The 21,131-nt window shown below is 50.4% G+C and overlaps 1 protein-coding gene across 3 annotated transcripts in view; it reads left to right on the forward strand.

Annotated features, from left to right (window-relative positions):
* Nucleotides 1-1,436: 1,436 nt before the first annotated feature.
* SLC25A22 (solute carrier family 25 member 22) overlaps nucleotides 1,437-21,131 on the forward strand; it is a 52,822-nt gene continuing 33,127 nt past the window's right edge. The window contains exon 1 of one of the 3 annotated variants that reach the window (XM_054827807.1): nucleotides 1,437-1,569. The gene's annotated coding sequence lies outside the window, so the exon portion shown is untranslated. Of the gene's footprint in view, nucleotides 1,570-11,745; nucleotides 11,770-17,309; nucleotides 17,358-21,131 lie in introns of those variants that run through there. The other 2 variants (XM_054827812.1, XM_054827808.1) reach the window with 2 other exon arrangements.

A 21,131-nucleotide genomic window follows, 5' to 3' on the forward strand; every position in this document is an offset into this window, starting at 1 on the left:
CAGTGAAACCCACCAAAGCAAAACAAGGCAGAGTGGGGACCCACCACTGCTGAGGAAGGGGGTGGGAAGGAGTTTCACAGCTGGGGAGTGGAAAGGCGTGACTGCAGCTCCCCCACACTCTGTTTCCCTGTTCCCCAAACTGGGGGAGCCCTGTGTCAGTGCCTGCCAGCACTTTCCCAAGGACATGGTGGAGACAAGGCTGTGGAGTTGGACAGACTGTGCCAGCGGCTCCCTGCCCACAGCACTTGTATTTTGCTCCTGTGATGGATGCCCATCCAATACACACCAAAAAAATGGCCACAGTGCACAGGTCTCCTTCCTTGGTCAGCTCTAGAGTGAGCTTTGCCACCCCCTGTGCTGTCATCTTCTCATGCTTTGCCCAGCACTGGTTGAAAAGTGCATAAGCTACTCCCTTTTTCACCTACATCCAACTCATTAGCACTGGCTTCTGATGCTTCACCGACCTCTGGTTTACATCTTCTCACCTTACGTTACAGGTCCCTGACTGTGATAACAAGCTCCTCTCGTTTCCAGGTGCATGCACAACTCTGATGTTTCTGGGCTGTTCATCATGACTCCATATAATTGTTGCTTCTCCCGTGTACACAATGTCCTCATTAGCCTGACACGCTCCACCATCCTTGTAGGTGCTCTTCTCTGATCATCTCCAATTCATTGCACAGGCTGTGTATTCGTGCTCTGCTGGCTCCCGTGAGCCTTTGGCATAGCACTGGTAACCCCAAGTGTAGCACCCAGTGCACATGAGCGTTGAGGGATGCTCTTGTAGATGTATTCCCCTGCAGATGTTTCCCTCTTTCCTTGGTGCTGTCACACCCATGGGTGTCATCCCATGAGGTACAGAGATCCGGCTGGCTACTGCTGTCCTCCTCACCTTCTTGCTTAGTTTCCAAAGCCCACTGAAACGGTCTCTGTGGATGTTTTTGTGCGAGGACTCAGGCCCCATTACACACGGAGCCCATTAATCCCAAAAGTGATGCACGCCTGTGGCCTGGATGCGCTGTGGCCTGGAGGTTTTCCAGCAGGGCAGCAGGTGGCACAGCGCAGTGACCCAACCGACCACAACCGGCTTGGTCTTTATTTTGAAGGATCTTTATTTTGAATGGGATGACAGATTTATTATTTTTACCCCATTGTCGCTTGTCCCATTGTTCCACCCGTGTGCCGCCTTGCCAGGTGGCTGCAAAATGGCTGACGGGTGGAGTGAGGGAAAGCACACCTCGCCATGCGGCGGGGCGAGGGGGTATTTGCTGTCGGAGGGGAGGGCAGGGATACCCCCCTTTCCCCCGTGGCTCTCGTCGCTTGTGGACGCTACGCCCCAGGGAGGGCCCAGGCCGGAGGAGACCGCGACGAGGTCCGGCCGCCCCGGCCCGCGTTGCCATGGCGACGCGGCGGCCGCCCCGGCGGGGAGGGCCCGGCGGCGGCGGCGGTTTTTCCTGCGCCGAGCGCGGCCAGAGGGGGCAGAGCCGAGCCGCGCCGCGCCGAGGAGTTCTGCACCCCGCGCCTCACCGGCCTCCGGCCCCGGCGGGAACCCGCCGCCGCCCCGGACCGGTAAGTGCGGACGCGGCCCCTCCCCGGCCCTCGGGAAGCGCCGCCGGAGGTCGCGGCACCCTTCCTGCTGCTAGGCTGCGGCTCGCCTCCCCCGGCCTGGTCCCTACTGTACCGGCCCCTTCGTTTCTCGCCCCGGCCCCTCATCTCAGAGGTGTGCCGGGCCCCCTTCCTGCGCCCTTGGTCCCTGGAGGGCCAGCCCCTCACCCCGGGAGCTGCGGGCTCCCCTGGCCCCCTGTGTACCCGCTTCGCCCCTGGGGGGGCGGGCTCTCCTGGTCCCTCACTTTCCCCCCCCCTCACCGCAGGGGTTGTAAGCCCTCCTGGCCCCCCTTGCCTGCTCCCCTCACCCTGGGAAGTGCCGATCCCCCCAACCGCTCCCCTCATCCCAGGGGTGGGGGTCCCTCTGCCCGAATTTGGGGCCAGAGGCGCAGGTGCCCGTGTGCCAACGCCGAGCCTGGGGGAGATCACCCCGTGCTCCCCGCGGTGCTAGTGTAGCCCTTGCCGGGCGTTGGGGGCTGTAGCGGCGTCGCCCTTCCTCTCCCTGCCCCCGCCGGGGAAATTGCGGGTGACACGTGTGCGGTTTCAGCCATGCCCTTTAGTGCCCCGGAGCAGCCGCTTTTTATATTGAAAGCGATTTGCACCTTTCTCTGGGGCTTCTGATTTCTGGGGTGATTTGTGGGATTGTAGCCTCTGGCTGCCCTGGTTGCAGGGCAGGGTCCTGTATCTAAGCTCCCTCTGAGCACCTTCTTGGCTCTCCTAAGCTAGATCTGCACCTCTTTGATGTTGGTCAAGGTTATTGTGCTCTTCTTCCCGTGGATGGGGAATGTGGACATGTGGATAGGCTGTGGGATTTCCTCAAGGTCACCCTGGGAATTGGACCCCAAGCATCCTCTCCTCTCTCGCTGCACCCTCCGGAGTTGTTGGGCTCCTGCTGGGTGAGGGCGCAGTTGTGGAAATTGGATTTTCCAGTGCCCCAGGCCTCTCTCCTGCAGGGCTTCTCAGCTTTTAGTTTCTACACCTTGCTAGGCTGTCAGAATAACAAATTTCAGAGCAGGATCCCAGCTATATTTATTTGGCCTAATATATTTTAAATATTAGGAGTTTACAGTTAAAGACTGGGGTTTTTTACCATAGCATGTTCATCTCCAAGAGTCTTGCTGCCGTTAGGATCTAACTTCTTGTGGTGTGGCTGCTGCTGCTGGGATTGTTTATGCAGTGATTTTGATCACTGCAAGTCACTGTGGCTTTGCCTCTCAAGAACCAGCTTCTTGGCAATGGCAAGCAAAAGGCAATTGAACTAGAGTGGTACTTGGCTGATAACAATGTATCATGTGGGACTCGGATGGTGGTTGTCGTGGGCTTGTGTTTTGCTTTCCAGGCTGTTATAAATAAAGGTATAGGTGAGATCTAATAGGAAGAGTTACTCTAACCTCTTCACCGCAAAATAAATACTGGTATTTAATGAGGATTTAGCCCTTCGAAGGTCTTGCCTGTAGGATTTTTAACTGTGCAGTACTACTTCCTCTTGTCATTCACACAGGTACAATTTTTCTCCTGGTGCTGTGCCCTTGGGCTCATTTGTTCACTTAGTACCCGCTGTAGTGAGGAGTGTTACGTTTTGAGGGCAATGGTGATCAGTGGCAGAGATGGATGGCCGAGTTGGAACAGGGAGCAAATCTGTGTTGTAAATTGGAGCCAGGCACTGCTCTGAAGGAAAGTCTGCAGTCTTGTTTGATGCCCAGCAATCCTGTTAATGTCTTACTAAGATGCCAGGGCCCAAGAAGATCCTCCTGCTGCTGTTTTAAGAAGGGATAGTATGCTGTATCAAGTTACTAGGAGGTAGAAATCACTGACAGCCTGTCAGGGCCATTTGCTGCCCATTTCCTGCCAAGATTTAAATTAGTGGGCAAGACAAGGGGAAATATCTACCTGGCTGGTCAAGGTGACAGCAGTACGTATACATGGAAGCAGCCCCTCTGCTTGCTTGGGTATCATGTTTTGTGTTGTAGGTCTCTAGCAGGGCAAAGGTGTGATGGAGAGCAGAGACTGAGATGCAGTGGCTGGGGTTTGGTGTGCCGTGAAGCCTGGGAGCCGTGAGGATTTGGAGCAGTGCTCTGATGAGGGTGTTACAATGGGGAAAGTCTTGCTTAGGAGCCTTAAGCATTTCATGTGCCTATACAGTTGTTCTTGCTTAACTGTTGTCATGCTGAGAATTGTGAAATAGTAGGAGGGAGAGATTTTCTGGAGTAGGGCTGCAGCATTTTTAGGTGGGAAAACGTTGTGCTGGAGTAAAACACATCTAGATCCAGTGGCCCTGTCCAGTGGCCCAGTTTTGCAGATTCCCTTAAGAACAGCTTTTCCACGAGGAGTAAAGCCTGATATAGGGGACGCCCTCAATGCAGTGTATGTGATGATCATGCAATGCTGTGAAAATAGTTAATTATGCCTGGCACTCTGGGTTTTATCTGAATAATCTGCAGCCAGGAGGCTATGAGAGGAGTGACTGATGAGTCGCTCCTTCTTCCTCGGCAAGGAGCGCCTAGGTGTGGTGTAGGGCTGTGTGGTCTCCATCTCTGGTCCTCCAAAGGGCTGGGCTTTGGGTTTGCTGCTGGGCTGGGGTTACTTGTTTTACAGATGTTGGCAAACCTCTGGATTCTGTTTCACCCCACTGTGGAAATAAAATGCTCTTGGAGGGCAATTGCCAAATTCACAGTAGCTGCTGGAAGGTGGTATGTCCTTGTGAAATTTGTGAGGTGAAAGGCTTGTGTGGTGAGAAGTTCAGTGACATTGAATGTAACTGCAGAGGGACTCGTGTCCCTTGGTGCCATTTCACAACTTGTCTGCCTTGTTCCAGCACGATGCTTTCTTTTTTCTCTTGATCCCTGGACTCACTTGGGGGCAGCGAGCTGCAATTGTTTCGCACTGCCAACTTTCCGGAGCCAGCAAGATGCCCTGCGCAGGGTGTATCTCTTAATGGGTTGTTTCTATCTCCCTAAAATCATATTGTGATGCCAGAATGACATAAAAGAGCTTTGAACAAGGCCCCAGGGGGGAAGGAAAAGGGGTGGAAAAATGCAAAATATTTTTGTTCGGTTGTTAGGCGATCCTGTGCTGAGGAGATGATGTGTAACCAAACCAGGTTTGGAATGGCTGGGGCAAATGAGTTTCCTTGTGATCCTGAGTGCTGCAGTTCATGTGTGTTATGGTAGGATGCTAGTGTCCCATGGAGGGAGTTTCTGCAGTTTCCCTGTTTCTAGGCTATTTCAGAACAGAGAGACCTTTCTCCTAAGCCTGCCTTGTTCCTGTCTGTCTTTTTTCAGACTGGTTTTTCTTCCCTGTTGGTTTTGTTTGTTTGTTTTTGTTTTGTTTTTCCCCAGAATGAAGTTTCTACACAGCCGCTCGCAGGTCAGTGGTGTCCCAGAGGTGTGCACCTTGGTCCTTCAGTGGAGTAAGTTGATGTAGCTCTGGCAGAGACAGCGGAGCAAATCTGGCTTGCACCAGCTGAGGTTGGGCTCCATGTGGGAGCCCTGGAGCTACAGGAAGAGCCTGGGCACACAGCCTCTTTAGCCTGTCACTTACAAGTTAACATCCTGTTAGGCTTCCAGTTGGACATACTTATCTCCCAGCTGCCTCTGCTCCTCTGTTTAAATGTGCAGCACTGCATAAGGACAAGTGCCTGTGCTGCTCCTTCAACAGCAGCAGTGCAGGATGGGGAGGGATCTACCTGGTCACAGCATCCTGCCTTCTGATACTGCAGGTACATAAGGACTACCTGTTATTCCTTTTACATCTGTGTATGCTTTCACCTAAATCCTTAACTGTGTCTACAGGAAATGCAAAAAGCCTGCTTTCATTCACATGTTTGTACATTTGGGCTCCCTTAGAAGTACCCAAACATCTGCACTACCAGAAAGTTAGGAGAGCTGGAATTATCTATTACTCATCATGACAAACAAGCTATAGATGCTGCCTATGTGAGCCAGTGCATTGTTTTTATTTTTTACTCTTGAATGTATCATACAAACTGCATATGTTTCACTGTGCATTTCTCATGACTGGTTGCATGGACTCTAGCCTTGCTGGAGCCAGTTGCCTTGCCACGTCCTGCTGTCTCACTGCGGACAGACTGCAAGCACCTCTTTCCTCTGCTGAAGAGGTGCCTGAGGTCTAACAGAACAGTATGTTTCGGCTTCCCTAGCGCCATGATTTGGGGAAGCCTTCCTTCTTCTGCAAGGCTGAGTCCTCTGGACCTGTACCTGATTGGAGTGGGAACTGTCAGTTGGCCATGTGCAGCTAACAAACAGCTTGGTGGGTTGCTAGAGCTAACGCTATGTTGCTCCAGCTAATCGTAACAGCAGATAAATAATTTTCTTCCTGTCCTCTTCTGTTTGCTTTCCAGTGCAAAGATAGCAGGAAGGAGGAGGTGGATTGAGCTGTCCAATGCAAAACAGGCTGTTGCTTTAGCCTTGCAGTATTGATTGCTGGGTAGTTCCAGTTGTGAAGATAAAGTGACGGGGTACAAAAGCTTCAGAAAACAAGGCAAACCCCCAGACAAACCCAATGAAAAGACCTTGTCACTGTGGGTGGTTTGGACTTCTGTCTGGCAGTTTCCTCTTACACAAATATATTCCTCTTATGCAAATATAAAAATTTGAATACTTGCTGTCTTAGGAGGACTGCCCACGTGGAGATTATTTGCTTGGGGAAGGGAAAGGCACTTGGGCAGCAATGCTTGTTCTGCATCAGGAGAAATGTGACAGGATACCGTTTATTTAATTTGTGGGGTCTCTGTTGGTATTGATTTAATGCAGCCTGTGGTGAGCTGCCTGCAGGAATGCAGTCTCACATTTATTTTGTTAAACCTTTTCTTAACCAGTTCTTGCTCTGGTTTTGGTGGTGCTGTTGTGGGTGGGTGGTTATGCCTTGTCAAACCTCCCTGTGCCCTCCTTCTTCCTTTGGTGCTGATGCTGGTGTGTGGCTTATCAGGAGAGCTGTCTGCATTATTTTATTTTTTTTTTAATTTCCTGGGTCTGCAGCATTTATCCAGAGGCCAGGAGGAGGGAGGTTGATTTTGATCCATCTGAGTGGCTGGATCCAGAATGGCACGAATTTGAACAGCTGGAGACAACTGAAGTCCCATCAAAAACTATGCCTGCCCCACCTGGAGTTTGGCTCCATGTTTGGGGCTCATGCTCTCAATTTAATAGTAGTCCCAGCTATGAGGAGCTTCATGGACAAAGTGGGGAGAGGGAAGGAGAAGGAAAACTTCCCCTCTTATACTGGATAGCAGTGCTGCTGCACTGAGCGACTTAACTGTCTTGGAGGAGGCCTTTGGGAAAAGAAGGTGTGTGCTTTTCTTTTTTAATTTGAGCACAAAGATATGGGACTTCCAGCAAGTCACTTTAGTAGGAGAGGGATGCTGTGTGGATGACCTCTTAGTTTGGATCAAGCCAGAAGCCAGTCTAGTAGCCATGATTCTTCATTTCTGTATGCAACCGCAGCTTCTAGTGAATCTTTTTTGCTTCAACAAGGGGCTGTGCTTTGTGATGTGAAAGCCCTTAGCCAGGGCAAGCACTGGCTTTGCACTGATAAACGCATGGAAGGAGGCGGTAGCACGTGGTGTGCTTAGTCTGGACCAGCGCATCTGTCACTTCTGTTGCTGCCGAGTACTGTGTCCTTGTCACTGCACTGTCTGCCCCTTACTGCCATTAACGGGTGTGCTGCCTGCACGCCTTGGCAGAGGAGACAAGGGCAGTTCCCCATTGTGGGCCGGGTAGGGTGGCATGGAAACACTTCTCCAAGGCCATGTGCAGACTGGGAACTTGTTTGGTGCCCTGTTCAGTGCTGTGCTCTTTGTGATGTGATAGTTAGGGATTTACAATAAAAGAAAAAAGAAAGAACCATGTTTTAGGGACAGGATATGTCAGGGGCTAACTGTGAGTTTGGGTACTTTCTCCTTCGATGCAGATTCAGAGCACGACCTTGCATAAGCAGTAAAATGTCTGTCTCTGACCCTGTCCCCTGTGATCAAATAGGGACAGCAGCACTTCCAGGGTTTTGCCATTTATATGCAATAGCAATGGCAGCTTTTGCAGAAGGTATGATCTGACGTAGTAAATGATGTCTCCTTCTGGGTGCTTCATTTCCCTTTTTCATTTTGTGTTGGCTTTCTCAAGGATGGGGGTAGCTTCCTATTCCTGGGTAAACTGAGCGCTTCCCTGTAAGGCAACAGGAGCACTTGTTGGTTCATCTCATCTTTTGGGACCAGCTGTTGTTTATAAAGGCTATTTTCTAGGAGTAGTAGTTCTTTTAAAGGACATAAAACACATTGTGTTGGCCTGACCCTCTTCCCCTGAACTGTCCCGCTCGCTTTGTTAGCAGCTAAATGTGTGCATGACCTGAGCAGCTGTTGTCTTTTTGATACCTCTTTTTTTTTTCCCCCTCACCTCTCCAGAAATTTACAATGAGGATTCATTGGTGCCCCAGTCTGGGTCTTCAGAACTAATGGAGAGTTTGAAGAACATAGCTTGGATACTGAAGTGATAACCACTACAGAAATGCCAGACGCTATATAAACAACTAAACTCGGCCCCCGGCCCTTCCTGAAAGAGGCATGATTTGCAGAAATACTTCAACAGATGGCCTGAATTTGGCTTTGGAAAGGGGGGAAGAAATGCCAGGCCACTGCTGAGCTGTGTGTGGGCGCGTGCCTGAGTGCACCGTGCAGTGTGCTGCCTGCCAGCACCCTCCTGGGGAGGCTGAGTGGGCTGCTCCCGCAGCATCTATGTGCTCGGGAGGCATCTGTGCACCACTCATGTCACAGAGCGCATACGAGTTTCCCTGGAGGAGCTGCTAACCTCTAGGAGCATCGTGACCTGTGTGGGGCTGCTGACGTGTGGCTAGCAAGGAACCATTTGCTGTGATCTGAACAGCTTTGGCGTAAGCAAGCAGCTGAGGTGGGAGGAGAGGAATGCTGTTTGTGATGCAGGAGTGTAGCAGGTACCTTCATGTACTCCCCACAGCAAAGGGACTGGCAGCAGGATGTCCTGTGTTGCCACTTCTGTGGCTGAGAGGCAAGGAATATTGATTAACATGACATTTAACTAGCATTTCTTCTGGTGTACTGGGAGTATTAGTCAAATTCTGTCTTCAGCAAATTTGGTTACTTCAGGGAAGTAATGAGATAAACTTCCTTTCTTAGAAAGGTCTCTACCTGCTGTTGCAAAATGTTTGGGAGGCTGGGAGATGTCCTTTTGTTATCCTGTCTGCTCTGTGTCTGGTCTCTTGTACAAAAGGCACCGGAAATACAGTCTTGGCTCCAGCAAGCAGCTGAGCCTGCAGCCTGTACACCAGTGTTTGCATGCTTACGTTGTGGCTCCTAACTACAGAGGGTGACACAGTAGGGTTTACGTCTTTTCACACCCTGGGGTCCTGTTTCATTAACCTATGATACTTTAGTGTTGGTACCCACACTGGCAACTGGCTCTCTTGGGGCACTGTGACTTTGCTACAGTGGGAGGGTTTGGGGTTTGCTGGACACATTGCTGTTCCAGCCAGGCTTATGCAGTCCTTCTTTGGGACTCTGAGTGACAGTTACCAGTTGACATATAGCCCCACAGGGCTCTGGATTTCTAGGTCTTCTAAATCATTTTGTTCAGGGCCCAGAAGCCCTTATCTCCCAGGCTTCCCTGGAGGGATTCGTGTTCTAGTTTATTGTTTGGTTTTTTTCAGTGCCCACAGCAGTCAGGCTGCAGCTAAGAGGGGCAGCCCTCCTTCTCACCCCTGCCTCTCTATTTGTGCCAGCACAAGCATTTGTGTGTTCACAGCTACACGTTGATGTGGGAATAGGTCTGGTCTGAAATGAGTTCCTTCAGTTTCTGGGGGAAGGAAGAGCTCCCTCCTTTTTGGTAGTAGCCTGAAGTTATGCTGGACTAGTGGTTGAGTAACCACAGCCTCTGATGGCAGAGAGAATCACATGGCTTGACAGATGCACTTTCCAGGGGCTAAAAATCCCTAGTATGGTTTCCTTCATGAAAATATTTGCATCTTCTCTGCCAACCCACTGTCAAGACTGCATTGAGCCTGTACCAGTGCCTCTTTGTGCAGGACAAACCTCGTTGTACTATGCTTCCACAGCCCTGGTTCTTGCCTGGTGCCTGATTGTAGATTCTTTCTTTGAGGGGGAGAGTCAGCACCATGTCTTTAAAACACCCTGCAATTCATATGGCATAGTCCTTGCTGCCAGAGAAAGGTGGTTGCTTTTCAGGCCTCCTGGGGACGGCCCTGTGTACCGCCAGATGAACGCAGTATAGGAAGAAGTGAGAACAGAGGGGAAAAAAACCACCCATGCCTTTGCTTTGCTCGGGCACAGTCCCCTAGTGTTCACAGGAACCAGCGCATGCTTCAGAAAGTGCTCTGTGAGCACGTGTTCTTGGAGATGCAAAGAAATATGACCTCCTCTTCCTCTTCCTCCCTTACATGTCAGGAGGTGGTGGCAGTGCCTAGCAGACACCTTTAGTGTGAGCACAGCTGATGCTGAGGAAGGCTCCTCACCAAGGGTAGCAGAGGTGAGGGATATGGTTACCCTTAGGCTGGAGAGACGGGAGGCTCCTCTCTGAGCATATCTGAACCTTGCTGGGACTGTGTGTGTCTCTTTCCTGCTGTCCTTTTTTCTTCTCCCTGCCACAGTCTGTCCCTTCCCCTTCCCGTTTCTGAAGGCTCTGTTCCTGTTTTGTCGTGGGAGGTGCACACAGTCCTGCCCACCTGCCTCCATTGCCAGATAGGTTTAGGGAGCTGCTTGGGATTGCCTAACTTGGTCGAGATCACACTGCAGCTTCTGCATGCTGCCTGTCCAGCTGAGCTGTTCCTGGCTGACTTCAGGGATGTGAAGGAGACAGGTCCATGTGAGGAGTGGCACGTGCAGGATGCTGGGTGACTTGCAGCCCCCGATGCTGCTCCGTGGCAGGAGGCTGCCGGTGCCACGTGGTCCCTGTGGGAAAGGGACTGCCTGCAGGGTTCACAAAGCAGCAGGATGTCACCCCAAGGCTTTTGATGTGCTCTGGACCACATAGGTAGGAAGGAACAAGCTGGCTGGGATCCTGTGTCTATCATTGCACCAAGAGCTTGGTGAATGAGCAGGGCTTTTTCCATGTTAACCAGGCAGCCGGGCTGAGTGAGCCGTAGGGTGCAAGCTGCAGCACTCCTATGCTTCTCCAAAAGCCATGTCAAGGCAAGTACTTTCTGCTCTCGCACAGCTATTATGAAAGAGCCTGGGTTTGCTGCACCCTTCTCTCCCTTTGCCCTCAGGGCACACTGGGCTTGTTTGAATTAATGTAATTAGCACATGCCTTATTAGCTCACTAAGGCACAAAGAACTCATGTATATTTGTAGCCAGGTTAAGCAGCCCCTATTAATTTAATAACCGTGTCCTCCTCAGTGCATGGCAACAGTTAATCGCTGGTGGTGACTCAGGATCAGCCAGTACGGAGGGAATTTGGGCAAGGTGTATATGTGTGCGGTTCTCCTTTATTGTGTTGTATTTTTATTAATGAGCAGAGCTGTAAAGGGAATTAGCAGCAGGCGCAGTAGACGGAAGGAAGCTTTCAGTGCAGGTTTGCTAAACAGCCAGCCCTGGATATTTCTTGTGCTCTACGCTGTCTGTAGAAAAGGATCTATAGAATGAATCAGCGTGATATGACACAGATTGGGAGGCAGAAATACACAGAAATAAACTTTAGCAGCACGTGCTTGAACTCTGTTCCAATTGGGTCATGAACTAGGTACTGATAGTAATTTTGCTGTATTTTGGTGTATTCTGGCACTGCTTATAACTGAGACTGTGAAAGGGCAAGGTTCTCGTGAAAGGACAAAAAATAGTTGCAAGCAATTTCATTCTCTGCAGTGCTATGGTCCTCAGTCCCTTTTGCTGGTCTGGGTCTTGCAATGCACAAGCTTAGCTAGGTCCTGTGGGATGCTGCCAGGATGCTTGCCACCAGGTTTGGTTTTTGCTTTATTTCGGGGTTGTGTGTGTTGTTTTTTTCTTTCTTTCTTTCTTCAGAAGATGCAGGTTATGGGGATGAATGCCAGTTTGTGCTCCACCACCCTGGAATGATGCAGCCCGCAAGTCCAAGATGGTGGCATGTGCCTCTGTTCCTTTAGTCCTGCACGTGGGATAGTAAGGTCCTGCACTGCTTCTAAAACTAGTGAGTTAAGCATTTTTGGGGCTCTTTTCAGCCAAGATCACTATGTATGCAGAGGAGGCTTCCTGCATTTCTTCTCTTTTTCCCCTTCCTGCAATAATCACAGGTCATGCTCTTTGCGGTGAGCATGAGCTGGAAGGAGAGGCAGGAGGAGTGGTGTTGGAAAGCAGCTGATGTGCTTGCACAGTTTTGGTCAGGTTTTCTGCAAGTGGCTGTTGGGGTGAGATACAGGTATCCTGCCTGTTCTTCCTCCCTCTTTTTACTTTCTCATTTGCTGTTTCTCCCCCTTGCCAAGTCAGCTTGGACTATCAAGGCCTGAACTATTCCCAGTCATCACAAGCTTGTGTAGGAGCATCACTGAGAAGATGAGGCTGTTACAGGCAGATAGGCAAGGAAACCCCATGAAATTGGACAGAAGTGTGTATGTGCTTGTAATAATGTAGTCTCTGCAACTGGTGGGGGACCAAGTCCCCAGGATCCAGCAGAGAGAGTGAGCTCTTCTGGCTTGTATCTGCCAAGGACCTGGCCCTCCTGGGAGGCATCATAGGAAAATAAGCCTCTCTGAGATCTCTGTGGAGTGACAGGGGATGCACTCGAGTCTGTCTGCAGCAGATTGGAGCAGATAAATTTATTTCTCCTTCCTTAGAGCCTGTTCCTGGGACAACCTAATGCTTGGATGAAGGTACTGCGAGTGGTTAGTGGGGTGAGCTGCAATGGTATACATTGTACTGGTGGTACAGAGGTATCCATGTGCAGCTCCTAACAGGTACATTGCAGAGGAAAAAAAATAAAAAGTCTGCAGGAAGAGATGGTTGCTGGGGTAGCTCCGATGGGGGCTGGAGGTAGATTTTTTTTTAATACTTTTTTTTCTTTTCTCTGTTTCAGGGGCAGGAAGGGACACTGCTTGGCTTGGTGGGTAGGAGGCTTTCTGTGCAGGATCAGAGCAGCCCACTGGCTCAGAGCTGTGGGCCACTTGGCACACACTGAGACAGGGGACATTTTCCAGGCCAGCTTTTTTAGCCAGTGAGGATTTTCCCCCTTGCCTCCCCCTTTTCTCTGTTCACTGGCTTGGATGAGTTTGGAGAAGGAAGGAGCGTCCTTGACATGGTGGAGTTTAACCCACTTCTTCAGTGGTCTTCCCTTGCGCTGCGCTGTGGGAGCAGCTGTGTGTCAGAGCTGACTCAACAGGCCCCTGCTGGCTGCTGGGCTGGAAGGGATGGAGCTTTATTTATAGCCCTGGAGTAGCTGAAGTTGGGGCTATTTCTGGCATGCATCTTGTTTAACATCTGCCTGATGGAGCACAATGTAGGGGAAACAAACTTGGATTTGTGGGTTTTCTTTCTTCTCAGAAGAAGAGTTTGTATTCCACCCCCCTGCTTTCAAGGAGAAAAAACCTTTTCTAGGGCTGCATGTTCTGAGAAAAACCGTACTCATTTTGTGACATGCAGGTGGTGGTCATCCATAACAGTTGGTCTTTGACACAACTGCTGCCAAGCTCTCTGACTTGTGGGCCATCATCAGGGTCCTCAAGGCCTCAAATTGCATCATGTCCATCCTGCATGCCCCATGCTAGCCCTGAGGCAGGACTGCCAGCTCTCCGCAGGGGGTCTGCAGCAGGCACAGCACTGACCTGCACTGTCAGTCCTTCCCCTCTGCAGCCTCAGGTTCGGCTGCAGTGAGCCAGCACCGTCCCAGGAGGATGCATTTCAAGGCATCTAACAGGAACAGCTCTCCGGGAGTTTGGGTGTTGCTCTGATGAGGTACTGCTGCTATTTGGCCCAAAAAGATGATTATTCCTCCCTACAGGGCCACTGGTATCCCTTTCTTTCAGAGGAGATCGCTCTGTTGAGAGACAGGAGCCCTGGTTTTGTTGCTGGTGGGCAATGAATGGTCCCTTTCACGGCCCAGGACCTCAGCTCAGCACTCTGCCTCAATCCTACCAAGTGAGCTAGAATCTAACCCTCGCTTTCCCTTGGCCTTTGTGGCTGGTTGTTTTTAATTACTGCTTTGTACATGGTGAATATTTTAAATTGGGAGGGGGGAACCTTTTTTCTATTCTGTCAGTCTCTTGGCAGAGTCAAGTGAGGGATTTGTACCATTTAGTTTCTCAGTGGTAAATCCTTCCAGATTAAAGGGTTGGTCTGTCTGTCACTGTCAGTTGGCTCTGCCTCTTCTTGACCACCACAGATTATTGAAGAGGAAATGCTGTATATAAGTTCTTGTTTGTCTTCCCAGCTCTGTCTCCCGTCTGCCAGACTCCAACTTCTTAGCAAAGCTGTCTTCTTTCTCCAACTAATGCTGTGTGTCTCTGAAGCTGTAATTTCTTAAAAACTGGTATGGAGAACTGATTCAGAGGAAGGTGGGTTTAAAAATAGTTAGAATCATACCAGTTTGATGTGTGACTACGTGATTTCTCAAGTGGCACTTGGAAAGGGGTATCACTGGCAATAAGCACCGACTTATGTCTTCCAAAGATGTCCAAGCTGCAAACTTGCTTGTACACCAGCATGATCATGTGTGGGCAATTTTACTATCTGTGAGTTAGTTTGTGCTTCCACTGTTGGCTCTTCAGCTGCAAAATAACATAGGCCATTATAAACTTAAATAATCATTTTCTCTGGAAGTTGCCACATGATATATCATCTAGTTCATTGTGTCTGCATATGGATTAGGTGTTCTGTAGCTACTTTTTACACATCCCTTTGAATTGGTGCAGGGACTTGCAGATATCTACAGACCAAAGGCTGCAGCCTACCACTATTTTCAGGTAAGATGTTGGGCCTGAATTTCTGGCTGTACTCTGACCTCATATCACTGCATCACTGAAGATTTCATGATAAAAGATGCACGGAAAGGGTTTTTGGCCCTCTGGCTCCTTCACCTCTTGGTCTATATTTCTGTAGAAGCCATGGAGAGCCAAGACTGAGTTTGTCTTTGAGCATGAGTAGTTGTCTGTAACTTAGAGGTTTGTTACTTGTAAGTGTTCAGAGGGAAAAGAGAGGTGCGGAGCTGAGGCATGCTTGATGTGGCATTTCTGCAGAGCAGAGGACCTAGGTCTGTTGAGACTTATCCAGTAGACCCAAATGCCTTTTTGAGAACTTGGAGAGGAGGCAGGTTGAGATGGGAAGAGTGCCAACAACTCCTTTCAGTCTTTGCTCCCTTCAGTCTTGCAGAGGTGCATTGAGCACTTTTAGACCTGTTGTCTCTCTCCCCTGTGAGGGAAGGCACTACAGTTACTGCCTCATAAGAGTGTTTTAATGTGTTGCCCTCCTATGGAGCAGGACTCTGTGACGTTCTCAGTGACATGACTGCAAGCTCATTTGTCCTGCTGAAACCTTCCCTCTGGTTTCTTCAGTTTGGCAGCCCCAATGTCTTGGACAGCAAGACTTGTCGTGTGAGTCCTGGGTGAGTCACTACTTCTAACATCTGTTCTCACTCATCCTGTCTTGCAGTTCAGCTGCAAAATGTCCAGGACAGAGACTGTCCTTGACTGAAAGTCTGTGCAGCTTCTAAAATAACAGGTCCCAGATCTGTACTGGGGCCTCTTGGTGTGCTGCAGTGCTGATACCCAAGCCCAGCTTCAAGAGCAGCATCAACTTTCTGGCTTTTGATCTGGGGCGGTTTCCCAAGACATGCAAATTCGAAGGGCATACCTGGCGTTTGTTCTGAATCAGCACAGGCCTGCTCCTCAAGTCATTCCATCTGACTTGAATGCAGATGACTTGGCATTGAGCAGTTGCCCTTTGCAAACCTTTCTGCCTGGCTGAAGTGGGATGTGCTCTAGTAACTGGAGAGTGATCTGGTGACCTATGAATTAGACTCTGTTTCCTGAGCTGTCCTGGAGTAGAGTGGAGGGGTAGGAGACTCGTCTGGGAGACACAGCATGTTGATGCAAGGAGAGGCCTCCATGGGAGGCCTCTTTGCAATAGAGCAAACAGCTTCTGCACTAATCTAAACAAGTTGCTGGTTGGTTGGCCTGGAGAAGCTGTCCAGGTCAGGAAGGCACTTCTGCTGGTGCTTACAGTGCCTTTTGGATGTCTTTCTCCAAGCCTTAGCTCTCACAGAGGTAATGGAAGATGCTTTCCGTCTTGACTTATTGCTTAAGGTTTCTCAGTAAAGCAGGCAAAAGTTGCCTGATGCTGTTCTCAGAGTGGGGGGGCCAGCCTGTTGCTTCCAGCTGGATGGAGAGCCCAAGTGGAAAGCATGGGAAAATTGGCTGTGTTGTTCCTGCTCCTACTGCCCAGAGATCCCCACCTCCTTCCCTGTTCTTTTGTCCCCTTCCTTTCTAGTAATACCTGCTGCTTCACTCATTCTGATCCTTGCTTTGGAGTTGGCAGCTATGTTGGCTTTTCCTAGTGTGGCCAAGGCCAAGCAGACAGAGGGACTGTTGCTACGTGCAGTAAAGTGTCTGATGTCTTCAGTAACTCCTTTGTGTTGTATCGAGGTGGCCCCAGTGACGGAGGCCAGCAGGCAAATCTGTAGAGAGAGCGAGCTGCCTCCAGCACGTGGTGGGAATTTTGTCCCCAAGATGGGAGCGTTGGTTGGACCAGCTCAAAAGAAGCTCTTGAGTGCTGAGCCCTCTCCCTCCTTGGAGAGTGGTGGAGGTGGCTGCGTTTCCAAGGCCAGGCTCTGCTGTCTGTTTTGTCTTATTGACTGCCGTTATGTGAAGGTAAATGAGGTCTCTGAATTCCCTGTAATCTCAAATAAATCCCGGGGGAGAGGATAATTGCAACACTGTGCATGCAGTGTCAGAATATAAGACATTGCTGTAGTCCCAGTGGCTTGCAGGATTGTCCCCTGTGACCCTTCCACCATGGCCCTGTTGTGGCTCCTCTCCTGTCACAACAATATGGAGCCTTTGCTGCTAATCAGGAGTTTTGGTCCTCTTTTTTTCCCCTCTGTGGGCATCCAGGTAAATCTATACTGCCATCACCTGTGTTTGCAAAGCCAAACATCTCTGTACCATACTCTCAACCTGGGGACCGTCCTGCACTGCCAGGGAACTTGCCTATTTCTTTGTGGCATGAGGGAGATGTTTTGAATCGTTCTTCTATCATCACAAGGTCTTGCAGCATGGAGAAGTTAAGGTTCCCTGACTGGGCCTAGTTCACAAGGAGCCTGGAGGCCAGGTGGGGGGCAAAGTTTGCCTGCTGTTTTGCAAGGGTGCCCGCCTGACTTGTTTTCACTGTGAATGTGCTCTGGCATTTTTGGCTGTAGATAGGAGGGTGCTGGGGGACACCCATCCCGAGCAGCCAGTGGGAAGGAAGTGCACAAGGCAGAGGAAGTCATGGAGGACCGAAGGGGGTTGCAGGAGCTGAGGGCTCTTGTGAGGGGCTATTGGGAAGGAGGAGCAAGTGCCCTGTGTGCTGGGGCTCAGCATCCCTGCTGTCTTGCAAGCTGAGTGGGCTCTGTGCCACTGTGCCTGTCCCCATGGGGGTGTGAGCAGCCAATGGTGTAGGCAGGTGGCATGGCACCTCCCCAATAGGACTTTGGCCTTTTTTCATCTCTGGTGAGGGGGAGACCTGCCCTGGGCTTGGCACTTCCAAAGCCCAGCGTAGTACGGGGACAGTTGGCCGCTGACTGTGAGGCAGGTGAGTTTGCGTCTGCAGCCCTGGGGCTTTGGCCCACTGGTGGAATGGTACAAAGGGGCCACACTGTCCTACTGCGCAGCCGGAGAAGTGACAGTCTGTGACAGTGGGGGAGCGTCCACCAGCATGTTCGAGAGCTGCTTTGTTTTATTGAGGACTAATGCCCTGCCTGGTGCTGCAAGAAAATTTATGGCAGTCCCTGCTTTTGAGAGCCTAAGGGCTAGCAAGCAGCAGAGATGAAACTGCCACGAATTCCCTCCATCCCCTCTATCCCAAAATGTCCTGAGCAGGTGAGAGCCAAGTAGACAGCTCCCCAGGTGAGATTTCCTTGTGTGCTTTGTCCCTGGCACACATCTAGAAAGCAGCTTCTCTCAGGAAATATTTGCAGTTCAGTTTGCACTCCTTAAACCTAATTGTTGCAATAGCAGCTTTGCTTCAGTTGTTAGCAAAACTTGTCAGAGCGTCCGCACCTTCAAATGCATTCGCACTGCGAAGGAAAGTGGTGTGCTGATCCCAGAGGGTTTCTCCTCTCCCAGCAGGTACTAGTTGCTGATTGCTTCCCCACTCCCGTTCTCTGACCGTGAGTGGTTCTGTGGCTGTGTCCTCTCGACATAGTGGATGCTGTCACAGCTTTACACCCTCCTCTCACCTTCTGAGCCTTGCTTATTGACATCGGCTTCTCTGGCTGGGGCACTGAGTTTGTCTGCTCTCAAGACAAATGGCAATATGTGGAAGGGAGTCCTATCTTCCCCTTCTGCTGTTAATTTTCAAGTCAAGGTTGTAGTTTGAATGTTTGCCTTCAGTGACAGCTCCAGCATGTGCTGGCCTTCAGTTCTGTCTCATCCCTGCCTGACCCCTCTGCACAAATGTTTGTGCTGGCATGAAAGCAGGGATGGGAACACATGTTTGGGTGTAGGGAGAGGACAGAATTGCTTCCTTCAGCCACAGCGCCAAGGTTGGCTAAAGGTCTTTTGTCGAAACGGCAGCCTGCATGTGCTCAGATAAATCAGCAAGTCCAACAGTCTGTGCCCTAGAGGCTGTGCTCAGCTGCAGAGTAGGGCTGCTGGGGAGGAGAAAGCCTGGAAATGGGAGGGCTGGCGGAGGGCAGAAGTGAAGAGCCAGCCTCTGTGGGGGGATTGCTGGCAGGACTGGGGGAGCTGGTGGAGTGGGAGCCCATGATTGGCTTGGAGGATGCCAGCAGTGGCTCTGGCAGCCTGGCAGAGGGAGAGCAGGAAAAGAAGGAGGGTGCTGAGCTGTGGGGTCCCCCAGGGTCAGACTGGGCAGAGCCGTGGCATCTGGGTTTAGAGGTGGCAACTCACAGCCATAGGGCAGTGTGGTGGCAATAAATGTGATGAGTGTGGTCAAAAAGGTGTGGGTAAACTTAACCTTTTCCTTCTTCCATGATGTTGGGTGCCTATATCTCCATCCAAGCTTATCAGCAGCACACATGGCATGTGATGGCATTCTGTGCTCCCCTCCATGCCCCAGGCTGGGCTACGATTCTCTGGTAAGCACTCTTCCTTCAGGTGATAAGGCGAGAACCAAAGGTTAAGAGTCCAGTCCCGCGCCCCAGGCTGATCAGGAGTGCAGCAGGTTTGCAGTAAGCAAAGGCTGGTCATGCTGGAGAAAACCTTACCATCTGGGTAGCGTAGGTGGATGAGTGTCTGTGCAAGGCAAGGGAGCAAAATAGCACCATTTTGCCAGTGGTTGAGGCTGTGAGGACCAGATACATCCAAAGCTGGCTAGGTGTGCATTGTGGTACCCCCAATCTGGCTGCTCTGATGCTCTCTGGAGCTGGGAAAGGGCAGAGGCTGGGTTGAGGAGGCTCCTGGGCAATCTACACATGGCAGTGTGAGCTTAGGGCTGTTTGCGCTGCCTCCCTGCCTAGCATGGAGGTGATTCCCCATGCTGCAGTATGCACGTTGCTCTGAAGCTAATTTGCTTGATCATTTTAATAAATGTACAAGGGACATCCTGGTGTGTGAGTAATGGGGCATTAATCCATGCCTAGCTGTGTTAACAGCACTCTAGGAAGGAATTAATGCCATATAATTCATTGCCTGTGCAGCTCTTGCTCTCTTAATTATGGGATGTTTGATTTAGGACCCCCCTTCCATGAGGGCTGCTCAGCCTCTTTGGCTTTGGGGTGGGTCTCTGGCAGCTCTTGTTTTCCCTGCCCACCTGCAACCAGTTTCCTCCCAGCTCCTCTGCTCCTTGTGCCATGGAGGTTTCCATTTCCAGCAGTGCCGTTTTCCGCCTGGCTGTGAAGTTGAACTTTGTGAGGCATCAGCACCTTTTTGATGCTGCTGGCTTGTCTGCTGCCCCAGTGCAGGTGCTGATGGGAGGCTTCCTGGGAAGATGCAAGCCCTGCTCCCTGACCCTGCTTGGATAGGAAGCCCTGGAGCTACACCGCTGCTTGGCTGAAGAAGCTTTGCTTGCCTGCTTTTGTTTGCATTTTTTGGCTCCTGAGACCACCATGTTCCTGGGGAGATATACTTAGATCTTTACTTAATCTCTTTCCTTTCTAGGTTAAATGTATAATGGTGTTTTGGATTTGTTTTTTTTGTATATCCTATAAAATTACCAGCATTCTCTTCCCAGCCTGTGTTTTTCCTCCTCTCAGACTGCAGGACTGCAGCAGCTATTTTCCTGCCCTGGAAAGGATTGAGGTCCAGCTCTCCCCAGGAACTTCCTGGCCAGGGCACTGGAGGCTTCATCATTCACTCTCTTTTAAGGGACTCGGGGAGTTCTGTAGATTACAGCAAAGTACTAGGAGTTTGCAGTGACTTTGGGTTTGTTTTGCAAATGGTCATTCACTGGAGCTATGTTTAAACAAACAGAGCTCAAATAAGCTTTCCGCTTCAGTGCATTAAAATCCCTTAATGCATTAAAATCCCCTGGCCATGGACATTCAGGCCTCCACTGTGCCAGGTGCTGTATAAACAGTTATCAAGTGCTGGTGTCTGCTGTAAAATGATCACATCGCTTGCTTCCCTTCGCTCGTCTGTGAATTGAGTAGCTTTTGTTAGGGGTGATGATACTAGTCCTGACACTTGCTGGCCGTACAGTCAGCACCAAGGAAACCTGTAACTTTGCTTGGTTTTAAACCCAGGAAGATTGTTTTTTACCCCTTCTTGTTGTGTAGCTGCAGCAGGAGCATCTGTTCCCTGGTGGGGAGCAGCAGCAGTTTTCCAGCTGGATCAGACAGCAGGGGAGGGCTCTGCAGTTACCAGACAGGTGGAGAGCTGAAGCCAAAAGTGAAAAGAAGGGAGGAGAGAGCTAAACCCAGCTGTCCCAAGTCCCTGTTGATGCAGTAGCATCTTTTCCCATCCCCGTCACCCTACTTGTGTCAGCAGGTAGGAAACAGCCCTGTGATACATTTGTGTGTCCATCTTGGTCTCTCACTTTCGGCTGTCAGTGGTGAATATTGGCAGCCTTGCTGTCTTCTCTTGTGTTGCCCTTTGCGATGGGTGCCTGGCCTCCTGGATGCTCCTCCATAGGGAAGGGTGCAGCAGAGGCAACAAGGCGGGGAGCTTGCCAGAGCTTGGAGTGGGGTCTCAGGACCATTCACATGGTGTGTGTATTTTGTCAGAGCTGCTGCCTCAATAAACACAAATATCCTATTGAGGGTATAGATGTCTTCAAGTGAGTTTTTATGGTTCAGGGCTTGTTTATGCCAGGATTACAAGCTTTGAGCAACTGGTCTCCCTATATTTTTATATTTTGGTCTTATTCTGGTTAAATTGGTAGAGAATTAGATTAACCTGAAACAAACTA

This window comes from Grus americana, chromosome 5 (assembly GCF_028858705.1).
Source record: "Grus americana isolate bGruAme1 chromosome 5, bGruAme1.mat, whole genome shotgun sequence".
Taxonomy (NCBI): Eukaryota; Metazoa; Chordata; class Aves; order Gruiformes; family Gruidae; genus Grus; species Grus americana.